This window comes from Schistocerca piceifrons, chromosome X (assembly GCF_021461385.2).
Source record: "Schistocerca piceifrons isolate TAMUIC-IGC-003096 chromosome X, iqSchPice1.1, whole genome shotgun sequence".
In the NCBI taxonomy this organism is placed as follows: domain Eukaryota; kingdom Metazoa; phylum Arthropoda; class Insecta; order Orthoptera; family Acrididae; genus Schistocerca; species Schistocerca piceifrons.
The window spans coordinates 131,950,459-131,963,698 of NC_060149.1; positions in this window are offsets into that span (position 1 = coordinate 131,950,459).

Genomic DNA, 13,240 nt, shown 5'->3' on the forward strand with positions numbered 1-13,240 from the left:
CTGTGTGCTGGCACCACTTAAGTTTCTCCCTCTCCTTTCTCTCATAGTCATCATCAGCATCATCATCATCATCATATGGGACAAGTGTAGCACTACACTATACATGCACATATTACACTCATCTACACGCTATAAATACTCATATGACAACTCTCACGTATATGCAAAGAGAGAGCACAGAGGACGAATGCCCTCTCCACCATGTGGGTCAGCTACCCCAATGAATATCTATTTATTTATTTATTTATTTATTTACACGTCTAGTTCCATAGGGTCAAATTGAGGAGCAAATCTCCAAAGTCATGAAAACATGTCAGTACATGAAATTACAACATAATAATGAATACTTGACGGAGGAGATAGAGAAGATCCAAAGAAGAGCGGCACGTTTCGTCACAGGGTTATTTGGTAACCGTGATAGAGTTACGGAGATGTTTAGCAAACTCAAGTGGCAGACTCTGCAAGAGAGGCGCTCTACATCACGGTGTAGCTTGCTCGCCAGGTTTCGAGAGGGTGCATTTCTGGATGAGGTATCGAATATATTGCTTCCCCCTACTTATACCTCCCAAAGAGATCACGAATGTAAAATTAGAGAGATTCGAACGTGCACGGAGGCTTTCAGACAGTCATTCTTCCCGCGAACCATACGCGACTGGAACAGAAAAGGGAGGTAATGACAGTGGCATGTAAAGTGCCCTCTGCCACACACCGTTGGGTGGCTTGCGGAGTATAAATGTAGATGTAGATGTAGATGTAGATGTAGAACAGATAAAATAAAATGTGTATGAACCCAAAAAAATTCAAGTAAACACAGTCAACAATATAACATTGGAATCAGCTTAGTTTTTCAACGAAATCCTCAACAGAATACTGATGGTGTATGAAACTTTCACTGCCAGTATTTGTTTAGGAAGGGGAGGAGAAGTGCAGTGTTCTGGGTTAAGTTCCAAATCTCCCACAGTGTCTCATGAGGAGAGGCATGTGAGATTGTTGATAGTAATCCATCCATCAAATGAGAACATTAAGCTCAGCAGCCGCATTGATTCTCTGTAAGAGGAGTGGCCATGTGCCGGCAACAGGTTACGTGCACTCCCTTCTCTCAATTTCACCATTATATTAGATTAGATTCAGTTTTCATTCCATAACCCCAAAAAGTGAGATGATTCTCATGGGTGTGGAACATGTCAGAAGTTATAACATAAAAAACATAGAACATTTGAATACAATACTCACTTCCTTGATCATTTGTCACGAGATTGTCAAAATATGTTAATACATTATAGTAAACTGGAACTGGTAATATTTACAGCATTAATACACTGTCAGAATGGAACACAGTTATGCACTTTTAATAAATTTATCATATAAAAAAATACCTAATCTTGACTGTTGTGACCAAGTGCTGTTGAAACTGAATTCTAACAGGCATTTTTACATAAGCTGGTCTAACAATCCCTGTTGAGATATTCATCTACAGAGTAGAAGGAGTTGCCTACCAAAGGTCTTTCAAACTCTGTTTAAACTGTGCTTTATCTGAAATCAAGATTTTAATTGTTGCTGGTAATTTATAGAAGATGTGTGTTCCTCAATATAGGACCCCATTTTGGACCAAGGTAAGTGATTTTAGGTCTTTATTTAGATTGTTCTTATTCCTAGTATATACTGTATATGGAGCTTTTGGTTGGGAGCAAAGAGATATTACTTGCAACAAATTACATTGAGGAATAAATACAGTGGGAAGGAGTGGTTGGAATACCCAATTCTTTGAACAGGGTTCTACTTCATGTTCTTGAATTTACACCACAAATGAGACTTGTTACACGCTTTTGCACTCTAAGAAATTTTATTTGGTTTGATGGGGTACCCCAGAAAATGAACCTATATGACATAATAGACTCAAAGTACCAAAGTATTTAAGGTTTTTTATATTTATATCTCTTACATCTGACATCATTCGCATTGCAAGTACAGACTTGTTTAGGTTGTTCCAAGGCATACCATCAGACCCCTATGCATCCACCGGCCAATTTGAATACTGTTACATGCCTTATGGATTGAAAAATGCTGTGCAGATGTGGCAGTGGTTCATTGATTCCATTTTGCTTCCTCTGCCATTTGCTTATGCTTACTTAAATGATATATTGATCTTTTCCTCCTCTGCTGAGGAGCATCAAGTTCACCTCCATGCAGTTCATTTGGCCCTTGCTGCCAATGGCGTGGTGATCAACTATGATAAATCTCAACTGTGTTCCACATCAGTGACCTTCCTAGGCCATACCGTCTCCGCCGAAAGCCTCCGACCGATGAGTTCTCTTGTCGAAACCATACTTGATCTCCCTCTCCCCAAGGATTATGCTCAGCTCCATCGTTTTCTGGGTATTGCTAATTTTTATCGCTGCCGTATTATTCAGGTTGCCTCCATCCAAATGGCCCTCACTGATGCCCTCTCTGGCAAGTAAACCGCTAGGAACTGGAAGTTGCAGTGGATCAAACCCATGCTCAACGCATTTGGTAACTTTCAAACTGCCCTCGCCAAGGCTGTCACACTCACTCATCCTGATCCTGAGGCCCGTGTCTCGATCACTACCGACAGCAGTGACTCAGCTGTGGGTGCTGTTTCACAACAGCGCACCACTGACTCCACCTAACCCCTCCACTTTTTTCCAAGAAACTGACTAAGAGCCAATGTAAATGGTTGGCTTTCCACCGTGTAGTGACCTCGAGGGGTGACCTTTCATGATCTATACAGATCACAAGCCACTCATGGATGCTAAGGACCTTCCGTTAAGGTCTTTCCACCATATGGGCTACACCTGTCAGCACTATTCCGACACATGCTGTATCCATGATGCAGAGGACATTGTGGTGGACTACCTTTCCCATGTCTGTGTGCTAACCGCACTGCTGAATCTGGAGGAGTTCGCCCAACTTCAGGCTGAAGACAATGATATACAGTGAATAATATCAGACAACAAGTCATTGCCCTCTGTCCAGCCCCAGATCCTACACGGGTCGGTGATCCCTGTCCTTTGTGACACCTCTATGGGCACACCCTGCCCCTGGTCCCTACCATCCTTGGTCACGGAGTCCTTACTGCCTTACATGGCTTGGCCCACCCTGAAATTCGAGCCATGGCATGGCTGGTTACGGAGCGCTTTGTTTGGCCCAGCGTGAAGCTGGATTGCCGCACTTGGACCTGTGCGTGCATCCCGTGCCAGCGCAGCAAGGTCGGCAGGCACACTAAACCTCCATTGAGCAAGTTTGACATTCCAAAGGGGCGTCTTCGGCACGACCATTTCGACGTCCTTGGTCCTCTCCCCCATTCTGAGGGTTACAGATACATCTTATCGATCGCCAACCGCGTGACCCGCTGGGTCGAGGTGGTCCCTCTTATTGACATCATGACTGAGACCATCGCACATTCTTTCATCTCAGCGTGGGTTGATGGTTTCAGCTGTCCCCTTTCTCTCACAGCTGATCAGCGATGCCAGTTTGAGTCCGTCATCTCTGCAAGACTCTGCGAACTCTGCGGCATTGCCAAATTTCATATCAAAGGATGGTTACTCTGTATCTAAGTGTACTGCACTGGAGGTTGTTCACCTAGCAAAACAACAACCGTTAACAGAACTTAAAACAAACAGCATAATAACATTTAATGACCACTCGTTTGCTAAAGTTGTAAACATAAAGTGCTATATGGAAATTCCACAAGAATGTGTGGCAGAAGAGCTGGTAGTTTACACCCAGAAAGATGTGGACTGTTACAGCAATAGTATTATGCAAGAAATAAGAGAGAAGATTAAAATCACCGGATGCTCTCATCTAGAAGAACTTCTCAGAGAAACAGAGTAACTGTTAAAGCCATAAAAAGATAGTTTACATGAAGAAACTTAGATATATAGTGGAATTCGAGAACATACCTTCTTTGTACATGTCAAATTACTGGCTGGAAAGAGAATTAGAAGATTCCAATGTAGATTTAAATTATAAGTTAAAAATTAAGCTGGATGTTATTAAAACTATGCCAAACAAAAATAAGGAAAGAACCATATTCGTGTGAAAATGTATGTGTAGGACATAATCAATATTTTTGTATGAACATATTTCCTTGTCTTATTTGCTAACCTAATAAAAATAAAAAATGGCCTCCTACTTACGATAATCTACGTGTGTAGGATGTGGGTAGGAGGATGACCCTGAAAAGTAACAGAAACTAGGTAGCCACAGGCACGGCAATTCTTGTTTCTCACTTATATGAGTTCTTACGTTTTTGCTACTGCCACCGATGTCATGATCATGTGACTGGATGTAGTGTTCCTGCATTCCTATTGGCTCCCGCCAGTCGTCAGGTGGGGGAGGGAGTGAATTCTGTGTTTCTATTCGTTCCTGAGGGAAGTGGTGGGCAAGAAGAAAATCCTTTTCAAGTGCCTTTTGTGGCAGTTTCATGAACCAGCTCAGTTGATCCCTGCAAGTCAAGGTGTACCACAAACATGAAAACATTCCAACAAGACAACACCACCAACCTGCAGCAGTGTAATTATGTAATTAGGACATGTAGTTACTGGACATGAGATTTTCATGCCAAATAAAGAGAGCCAACCCCTGAAAACTGAATTTTATAAATAAACAATATATCATCTGCTACGTAACTGGCAATGATTTCAATTTCATATCATGAGCTCCTTCCTTTTCAGCACAGACTGAATCTTTTTCCTGTCAATTTCCAGATGGGGTGAGTGGGGGGAGGGGAGGGGAGAGCTGAGGGATTTCCCAGCAGGAGGAGGGGGTTATTATTGATAAATTTAATTAATTAGTCAATCGATTCGGTATCAACAGTGTGCTTGTATGAGTGAGGGGGAGGAGGGAAGGTTGTGGATATCCCAGAGGGGTGGAGGAGGAGGGGGAGGGGTGGGGAGGTTTCCATTATCCCCAGGGGTCATGAATCAACACCCAGGGGGTCATAAATCAATTAACAGAACAATGGGTTTGCCCCTGAATGCATGCAACCTGCAAATATGAAATGAACTCTTTTTGCCCTACTAATGCTGGGAGAGACGCCACAACTGTAGGATTTCCATATGGCGTATGTCATCATTAGTAGGAACCCTTTGTGGCACCAAGCTGATAGGGGCACCAGTTTGCCCTAGTGCAAGAATTGTATAGAGTGTATATCATATTACTAGCAAAAACTGACATGGGTGATAGAGGGATAATGATAGTGGGAAGTGCAGCATTCCACCACCACACTGTGCAACAATGGTGAGGGGTGGGCCGGACTTCAGATCCAACAATTCTGAGATACATAATCACCCCTTCTCCAAGTGGGAGCTAGCTTATCGCAGTGTCTGAGGCTAATGATGCTGTGCCCTACTTCAATAAAATCCGATACGAAATACTACTACACTTGCAGACAGCATCAAAGGTAGTCCTTCTAGAATATTGTTATTCAGTGCCGCATACAAGACAATTTCCTAACGTAGAAAGGGAACAATTTTGATGCCTATACTCAGACCATGAAAAGAATAAACATGCCCAGTAGTCAGAAAGCAATCACCTTAACAAGCTGTTTAGGAAAGACCCTGCAGCAAGTGTTCAACCACTGTTTGGTCTGGACATTAGACATCAGGTGGTTCTTAAGCTGCACTCAGTGTGGGTTCTGTTATATCTGCCTGGTAGCTCATTTGTCTTGTTTTTCAACCCTCTAATGTTCTGATGAAAGAAATTAATTTTATTTTTATGGAAAATGTTACACTTGTTATAGTCTTGTACTGCTCTAATTTCTTTTTATACTCTCTGTCTGCAACCTAAATCCAACCAAAAAAAATGTGTCCCTTTGATCCCAGTAATCACAGGGATTTTAACTTGTGTGTTTGTGGCCCCCATTACACTTTCTGCAACGTGCTCAGCTAATTGTTCCCTCCCCTTGTCCTTACTGGGTCTCCTGTCAGCACCGGCACTGTCACGGCTTGCAGTAGTGCCATTGCCGAGCCTGTCTGCAACGACATCAGCCCTGTCGGCAGTCTGAACTCACTAGCCCTGTCACGGACAGACCTAGTGTCATTGCCAAGCCCGTCAGCAATGATGTCAGTCCTGTTGTCCGTGTGGATGTCTCCGGCTCTGTCCTGAGCAGCCCTCACATTCTTGCCAAATCAATCAGTGACAACATCAGTCTTTTTCCCAGATCATCCTTCGCCATCCCTGTCCCAGTCAGCCATCATGTCATCGACCATCTTGTCAACACATCTGCTAGCCAACTTTTCTGTACTGCCATTGCCTGCCGTGTGCTAGCCAGCTCTCCCATTGTCATCAAATCTGTCGGCGATGATGTCTTATTGTTCATCTGTCCATCACCAGCCTTGTCCTAAACAACTCTTTTGCTGTTGCTGGCCCTGTCCCACCCAGCCCTCAAGTCATTGCCAGGGCTGCCTGTGACATTGTCCATCTATTCTCGCTGCCACCCCTGTTCTGACTGGCCCTCCTGATATTGAGAGCCCTGTTGACGCCAGTGCCAGCTGTCTTGTCAGTGTGCTCAACGCCAGATCTGCTGTGGCTGGCCGTCTCGCCACCATTGACGCCAGTGTTGAGCACGGTCCACTCATTCCTGCTAGCATTGCTGTGTGTCGTGGCTGCTCCTGTTGTTGCCTGCCCAGACACCAGTTTCACCATTCACACTGGTGCTGCTGATTCCATCATGCGTTTTGCTGGGTCCTGGGTTGCGCCTTCTTGAAAGATTCGCCGAAGCCCCACTGAGACTCGCCACTTGTGATGGACGCCAGTTGCCGTTCTCCTACACAGACCAAGCCTGCTTGTTTTATTGTGGTCATTTCTTGAGTTAATTTCTTGTTCACTTTAGTATATACATGTGCCTGGCACCAAGCTTTTGCGAATTTTCTATTCTATCCTTGTGTATCAAAAGTTACTGGTCCTACACCCCTATACTCAATAGTCTTGTTAGTTGCCCCTTGGATTCTTATTCAGTAATTATTATTCAGCAATTTCCATTGTTCTTATACACTGAAGAGCCAAAGAAACTGGTACACCTACCTAATATCGTGTAGGGCCCTGCGAGCACGCAGAAGTGCTGCAACACAATGTTCCATGGATTCGGCTAATGTCTGAAGTAGTGCTGGAGGGAACTGACACCATGAATCCTGCAGTACTGTCCATAAATCCGTAAGAGTACGATGGGGTGGAGACCTCTTCTGAAAAGCACGGTGGAAGGCATCCCAGGTCAATAATGTTCATGTCTGGGGAGTTTGGTGGCCAGCAAACGTGTTTAAACTCAGAAGAGTATTTCTGGAGCCACTCTGTGGACGTTCTGGACGTGTGGGGTGTCGCATTATCCTACTGGAATTGACAAAGTTCGTCGAAATGCACAATGAACATGAATGGATCCAGATGATCAGACAGGATGCTTACCTACGTGTCCACTGTCAGAGTCGTATCTAGGTGTATCAGGGGTCCCATATCACTCCAACTGCACATGCCCTAGACCATTACAGACCCTCCACCAGCTTGAGCAGTCCCCTGATGACATGCAGGGCCCGTGGATTCATGAGGTTGTCTCCATACCCATACACATCAAACTACTCGATACATTTTGAGACGAGACTAGTCTCGTCAGGCAACATGCTTCCAGTAATCCACAGTACAGTGCTGTTGTTGACGGGCCCAGTCGAGGTATAAAGCTTTGTATCGTGCGATCACCAAGCGTACACGAGTGGGCCTTGAGCACCGAAAGCCTATATCGATGATGTTCCATTGAATGTTTTGCACAGAGACACTTGATGATGGCTCAGCATCGTATTTTGCAGCAATTTGCGGAAGGGTTGCTCTTCTGTCACTTTAAACGATTCTCTTCAGTCGTTGGTCCCGTTCTTGTAGGATCTTTTTCCGACCATTGCGCTCTCATTTAAATATAAGGCCGAAAGAGTCAGCCTACAAGAATTCTGAAACGAACCCACCAGGACCACATGCCACAAAGTGTGCAGATTCACCACGAGATGGGGAAACTCATAGGCGTCTATTGTCTATTGAGGCCTAAACACTGTAGTGTGTGAGTGAGACAGATTAGAAACTACGTCATAGGGAAACCCAGTAGAAGACGTTTGTGGTCAAGGAGACATAGCAGTGTTAAATATGGCGGACCTAAGATCGGCCATAAACGGAAACATTTATGAAAACTATTGAACCCTATAATAGTGCAGGGAATCAAGCCACAGTAATTTTAATCTTAAAAAAACTCCTCCCGAACAGGCCATGAAGGCCCAACGGCACCGACCGGCCGCCGTGTCATCCTCAGCCCATAGGCTCACTGGATGAGGATGTGGAGGGGCATGTGGTCAGCACACCACTCTCCCAGCCGTATGTCAGTTCCCGAGACTGGAGCCGCTACTTATCAATCAAGTAGCTCCTGAGATTGCCTCACAAGGGCTGACTGCACCCCGCTTGAAAACAGCGCTCGGGAGACCGGATTGTCACCCATCCAAGTGCTAGCCCAGCCCGACAGCGCTTAACTGCGGTGATCTGACGGGAAGCGGTGTTACGACTGTGGAAAGGCCGTTGGCAGTTTTAATCTACCACCCTTTATAAATTTTCACGGTGATCCCAATAAAACTTGAATATTTATCACAACTATTATAGTTTAGGTTTAATGTTAAAGTGAAATTCACAAGTTTTGTAACAGAGACCTGAATGCTAAAATCTGAATGCTTTAGTCGATCTTAACGATCGACATTTCATATATAAGTGCATCATTAAAATGACAAATGTTGTAAATATCAATTCTGTAACTTCGTTTGTTTAAAAAATCAGTAAGTTTAAATTATCAGTATTTTCAGTTAAACGTCAGATGATCATTTCCTCCACAAAAAACACATTGAACGATGACAGCATGACACCTTATTGCTTCATTAGGTAATAGAATATTTGTTGTAAAGTTTAGTGCATAATAATTACGTAATTACTTTTTTTATTTATTTATTTATCTGAAACCACATTGGTGCAAGGCCAAGACATTCAAAGTTAAGAAGGAAATTGTATTGGTTTTATGTAAAAAAAAATTAACGTTTATTATGTAATGGATATAATTGTTACTTTATTTAGAACGCGAAAGTGGTCAAGTTTTGATTATTTAAATGTATTAATATGCGAAATAACGTAGAAATAGCTGTAGCCGATCAGATGGACGGCTTCAGGAAATGGATTTGCCCTAGTCAGTGAAGCGAGGATATTCGGTTCGCGGGAAACGCAGCCGGGGACGGAGGTGCAGACAAGTCTGTTCTAGACACCAAAGAGTAGAGTTCGGCGGGAAGCGCCAAAGGGTACAGTTCGGGTGCAGACGCGAAAGCAAACGGTCGGTCTTTGGGCAGCTAGGAAGTGAAACGACGTAGAAAACTTCGCGTTGTGTGGTACCGCGGGACTTAGTCTCTGAGTGGTGAGCAGCCGCGCGTCTGGTGTGAAATCTTAATTTTTCCTGTGGAGTATCGGACTTGTGTTTCGCGATGAGATTGTGAGTGATCGAATTGTGTCAAATGGATATGCGCTCGAGTGTAACAGTAACTCTAAATACGACCACTTTGCTATTAGTTTGCTTTCTGAATAAACATTATTCTAACCAAATCGCCGCTGTCTGGCCTACATCATTTATGGGTCGTTAATTTAGTTCCCGATATTATTGTCACTATTATTATATGTTATGTTAACTTTGTATTTCGCAAACTTGCCATCAGCCAGAGAATTTAACCAAAGCGTCACAAGTGTCTAATTTAGGGCGTGTAATGCGACACGTGTGGTTCAACCCCTAGATTAGTTTGAGGCAAGACATTTCAACAAAGAGGAAACGAATGTGAGCCCGAACATTTCAGCGATGTTAGCATGCAGACCGCAGTGATGTCAGAGATTTGATGTTTTACCAGATTTCTGATATTCACAGTACACTCGTGAAATGGTCGTATGGGAAAATTCCAACTTCATTTCTACCTTGGAGATGCTATGTCCCATTTTCTCATGCACTGACTATAACACCACGTTCAAACTCACTTAAATGTTGATAATCCGCCATTGTCGCAGTAGTAACCAATGTAACAACTGCGTCAGACACTTGTTGTCGTATTTAGGTGTTGCCGACCGCAGCGCCATATTCTGCCTGTTTACATATCTCTGTATTTGAATACACATTCCTATACCAGTTCAAAAATGGTTCAAATGGGTCTGAGCACTATGGGACTTAACAGCTGTGGTCATCAGTCCCCTAGAACTTAGAACTACTTAAACCTAACTAACCTATGGACATCAGACACATCCATGCCCGAGGCAGGATTCGAACCTGCGACCGTAGCAGTCGCGTGGTTCCAGACTGAGCGCCTAGAACCGCGAGACCACCATGGCCGGCTATACCAGTTCGTTTGACCCTTCAGTGTAAATACATAGTGTGTTTGTTCAGTTGAATACATATGGTATGCAACGTTCTATTACTGTATTCTTTGGTCAATTTCTAGGTACTTGTTTTCCTTTTGCTGACTGTATTGTTGATCGTTCCAAATCCCTGGACAGTCAGTGTAAGTGGTGGGCAGCCTCCCCCTGTGAGTACGGTGTATCTTTGAGATGGCAGTACCATATCTTTTTAAGGAGGGGGAAGGATGTTGTATCCTTTTGGTAGTCATTCCTCCACATACCATGCAGGCCATGCTGGCAACCGACCTGATAGTATATATTTCAACACTGAGATATTGCCTTGTATGGTCTGGGCCACTTACCATAGAGTTACACATCGTCTCCACAGCATCTCTGGGCACCAACCTCACCAACAGGCAGAATACTTGTTACAGCAGAGAGTGATGTCAGCAGAGCACTATTTTGCTACACCTGCTCAAGTGCCCTCGCAGTGCCATGCAGATATCCATCCACTCCTGACTACTTATGCCACTGCTGGACCATGCAAAGTCAGTTAACGCCAATCGCCTGAAGTCGTCCGTAGCAGAAGCTCCATCCGGCTGCATCAGCAGTTAAGTCTCAGCACTACAAGTTGGCAGTACCAGCAGTTCTGTCTCAGTTTTTCTTGCTGTCAGATTCGGTCCAGTTCATAGTGGTCTTCAGCAGGAATACATCAGCCATCATACACCAAATAGACCGGCCCAGTAACATACCAGGTCTTCATACTGCTGCCTACCATGACTCTAGGGTTCATGGTGGAGGCACACCACAGACAATGTCATAGCAGAGACATTTCTGATGTATGTAGTTGTGTGGATATTCGTCCTAGGACAGCAGAACGCAGTTTTGTTTTGTTAATAAACATTTATTCTTTTAAAGTGTCTTCAGTACAATGACACTTTAGGTTCAGGAGGTGTCGATCCACTGATGACAACATGAGCCAATTATAGGTGGCTATACAGCATGCTTTTCTATATAAGGCAATTTCTATTTACTACTGATTCAGTCCTATTGTTATTAAATTGGATCTAGATTTTTTGAGTGGAGAAGAATTCTGAAGCTGCTGGTATATTGATTGACAGTTTTAAGTTAGTAATATTATCCTTGCACAGATCACCTAAGCGTGAAACTTGAACAAGCCTCAGTGGAAGAAACAACACGGAAGAAATGGACAGATGACAGGAATTAATGAAGAGGTTTCGGGAAGAAAAGAAAATGAATCTATGATTGGTTCAAGTACTCATGCTCTGCTAAACGGGAATAATTGATAATTATACTAATAATAATCATAATAATAATAATATATACCCCGTGGAGGCCCGGGAAAAGAATAGGCCTCCGGTATGTTCTGCCAGTCGTAAAAGGTGACGAAAAGAACGAACCACTAATAGGGTTAACCCCCCTTTTAGTGTGATTAGTTGGTTCAGGACAGAACTAATGAAGCCTCGGACAAGCGTTGTCATGGTCGGGGACGACACTTGAACCCTATGCCCGTCTACAATGGTAATGACACTGCTAGCCACACGGAAACTGATTTAAATCCAAATACAGGTGTTTTGCAGGATATGCTTCCTGCAACCACCCTAGAAGGAAAACAAAGACAGAGGATGAGATGGTCAGATGAAGTTAACCGACACCTCATGTTCTGTTATTACCAAGCAACAAACTTAGGAACCAACCCAACTGGATACAGATCACAAGTATACACAACATTTATTACCCGATACCCAGAATTAAAATTTTTAACAGAACAACGACTAGCTGATCAGATCCGTGTAATAATCAAAAATAACAGGATACCCCAGTCAGAATTAGAAAACATCAAACAACAAATACTGGAACAAAATAATGTGCAGTCAGAAGAAGAAGAAGAAGAAAATTCAGTAATTGACTCAAACATCCCAGAGCAAACAAACAAAGAACAACACCCATCAATTAAACAATTAGAGGAAAACGAAATCTTAAGACAGCCACCAGAACAAGCACAAATAGTACACGAAGTGACACACATGTTAGATACAGAAGAAAAATTTCAGCTGACATATATATAATACAAAGACACAAATACGGACATTAGACCATTCTTGCATAGACCACCAAATAACCCACAAGTCGAAACAACAATAACAACTATCAACACAATCATACACAACAAAATAAATGAAAACACAACTATGGAAGAGTTACAACTACTGGGTTATATAGGAGCACTCACTACACTAAATATACACACTAGGCCGAGAGCAGAACCAACCAACACACAGAAGAAACCCACAAAACCAGCATGGCAACACGAGCTACAGATCAGAATAGAAAAACTCAGAAAAGATGTTGGACAGCTAACACAATTTATAAGAAATGAAATATCAGACAAAAAATGAAAAAGGTTAGGTAAAATCTCACAACAAGAAGCGATAGAGCAATTAGATGAAAAGAAGCAGAAATTACAAGCATTGGCCAAATGACTTAGAAGATACAAAAAAAGTGAAAATAGAAGGAAAACAAAACCAAACATTCAACACAAACCAAAAGAAATTTTACCAGACAATAGATAACACACACATTAAAATAGACAATCCATCAAACATAACAGACATGGAACACTTCTAGAGCAACATATGGTCAAACCCGGCACAACATAACAGGCATGCACGGTGGATACAAGCAGAAACAGACACATACAAGATGATACCACAAATGCCTGAAGTGATAATTTTGCAACATGAAGTCACCCAAGCAATTAATTCTACTCACAATTGGAAAGCCCCTGGAAAAGATAAAATAGCAAATTTCTGGCTAAAGAAGT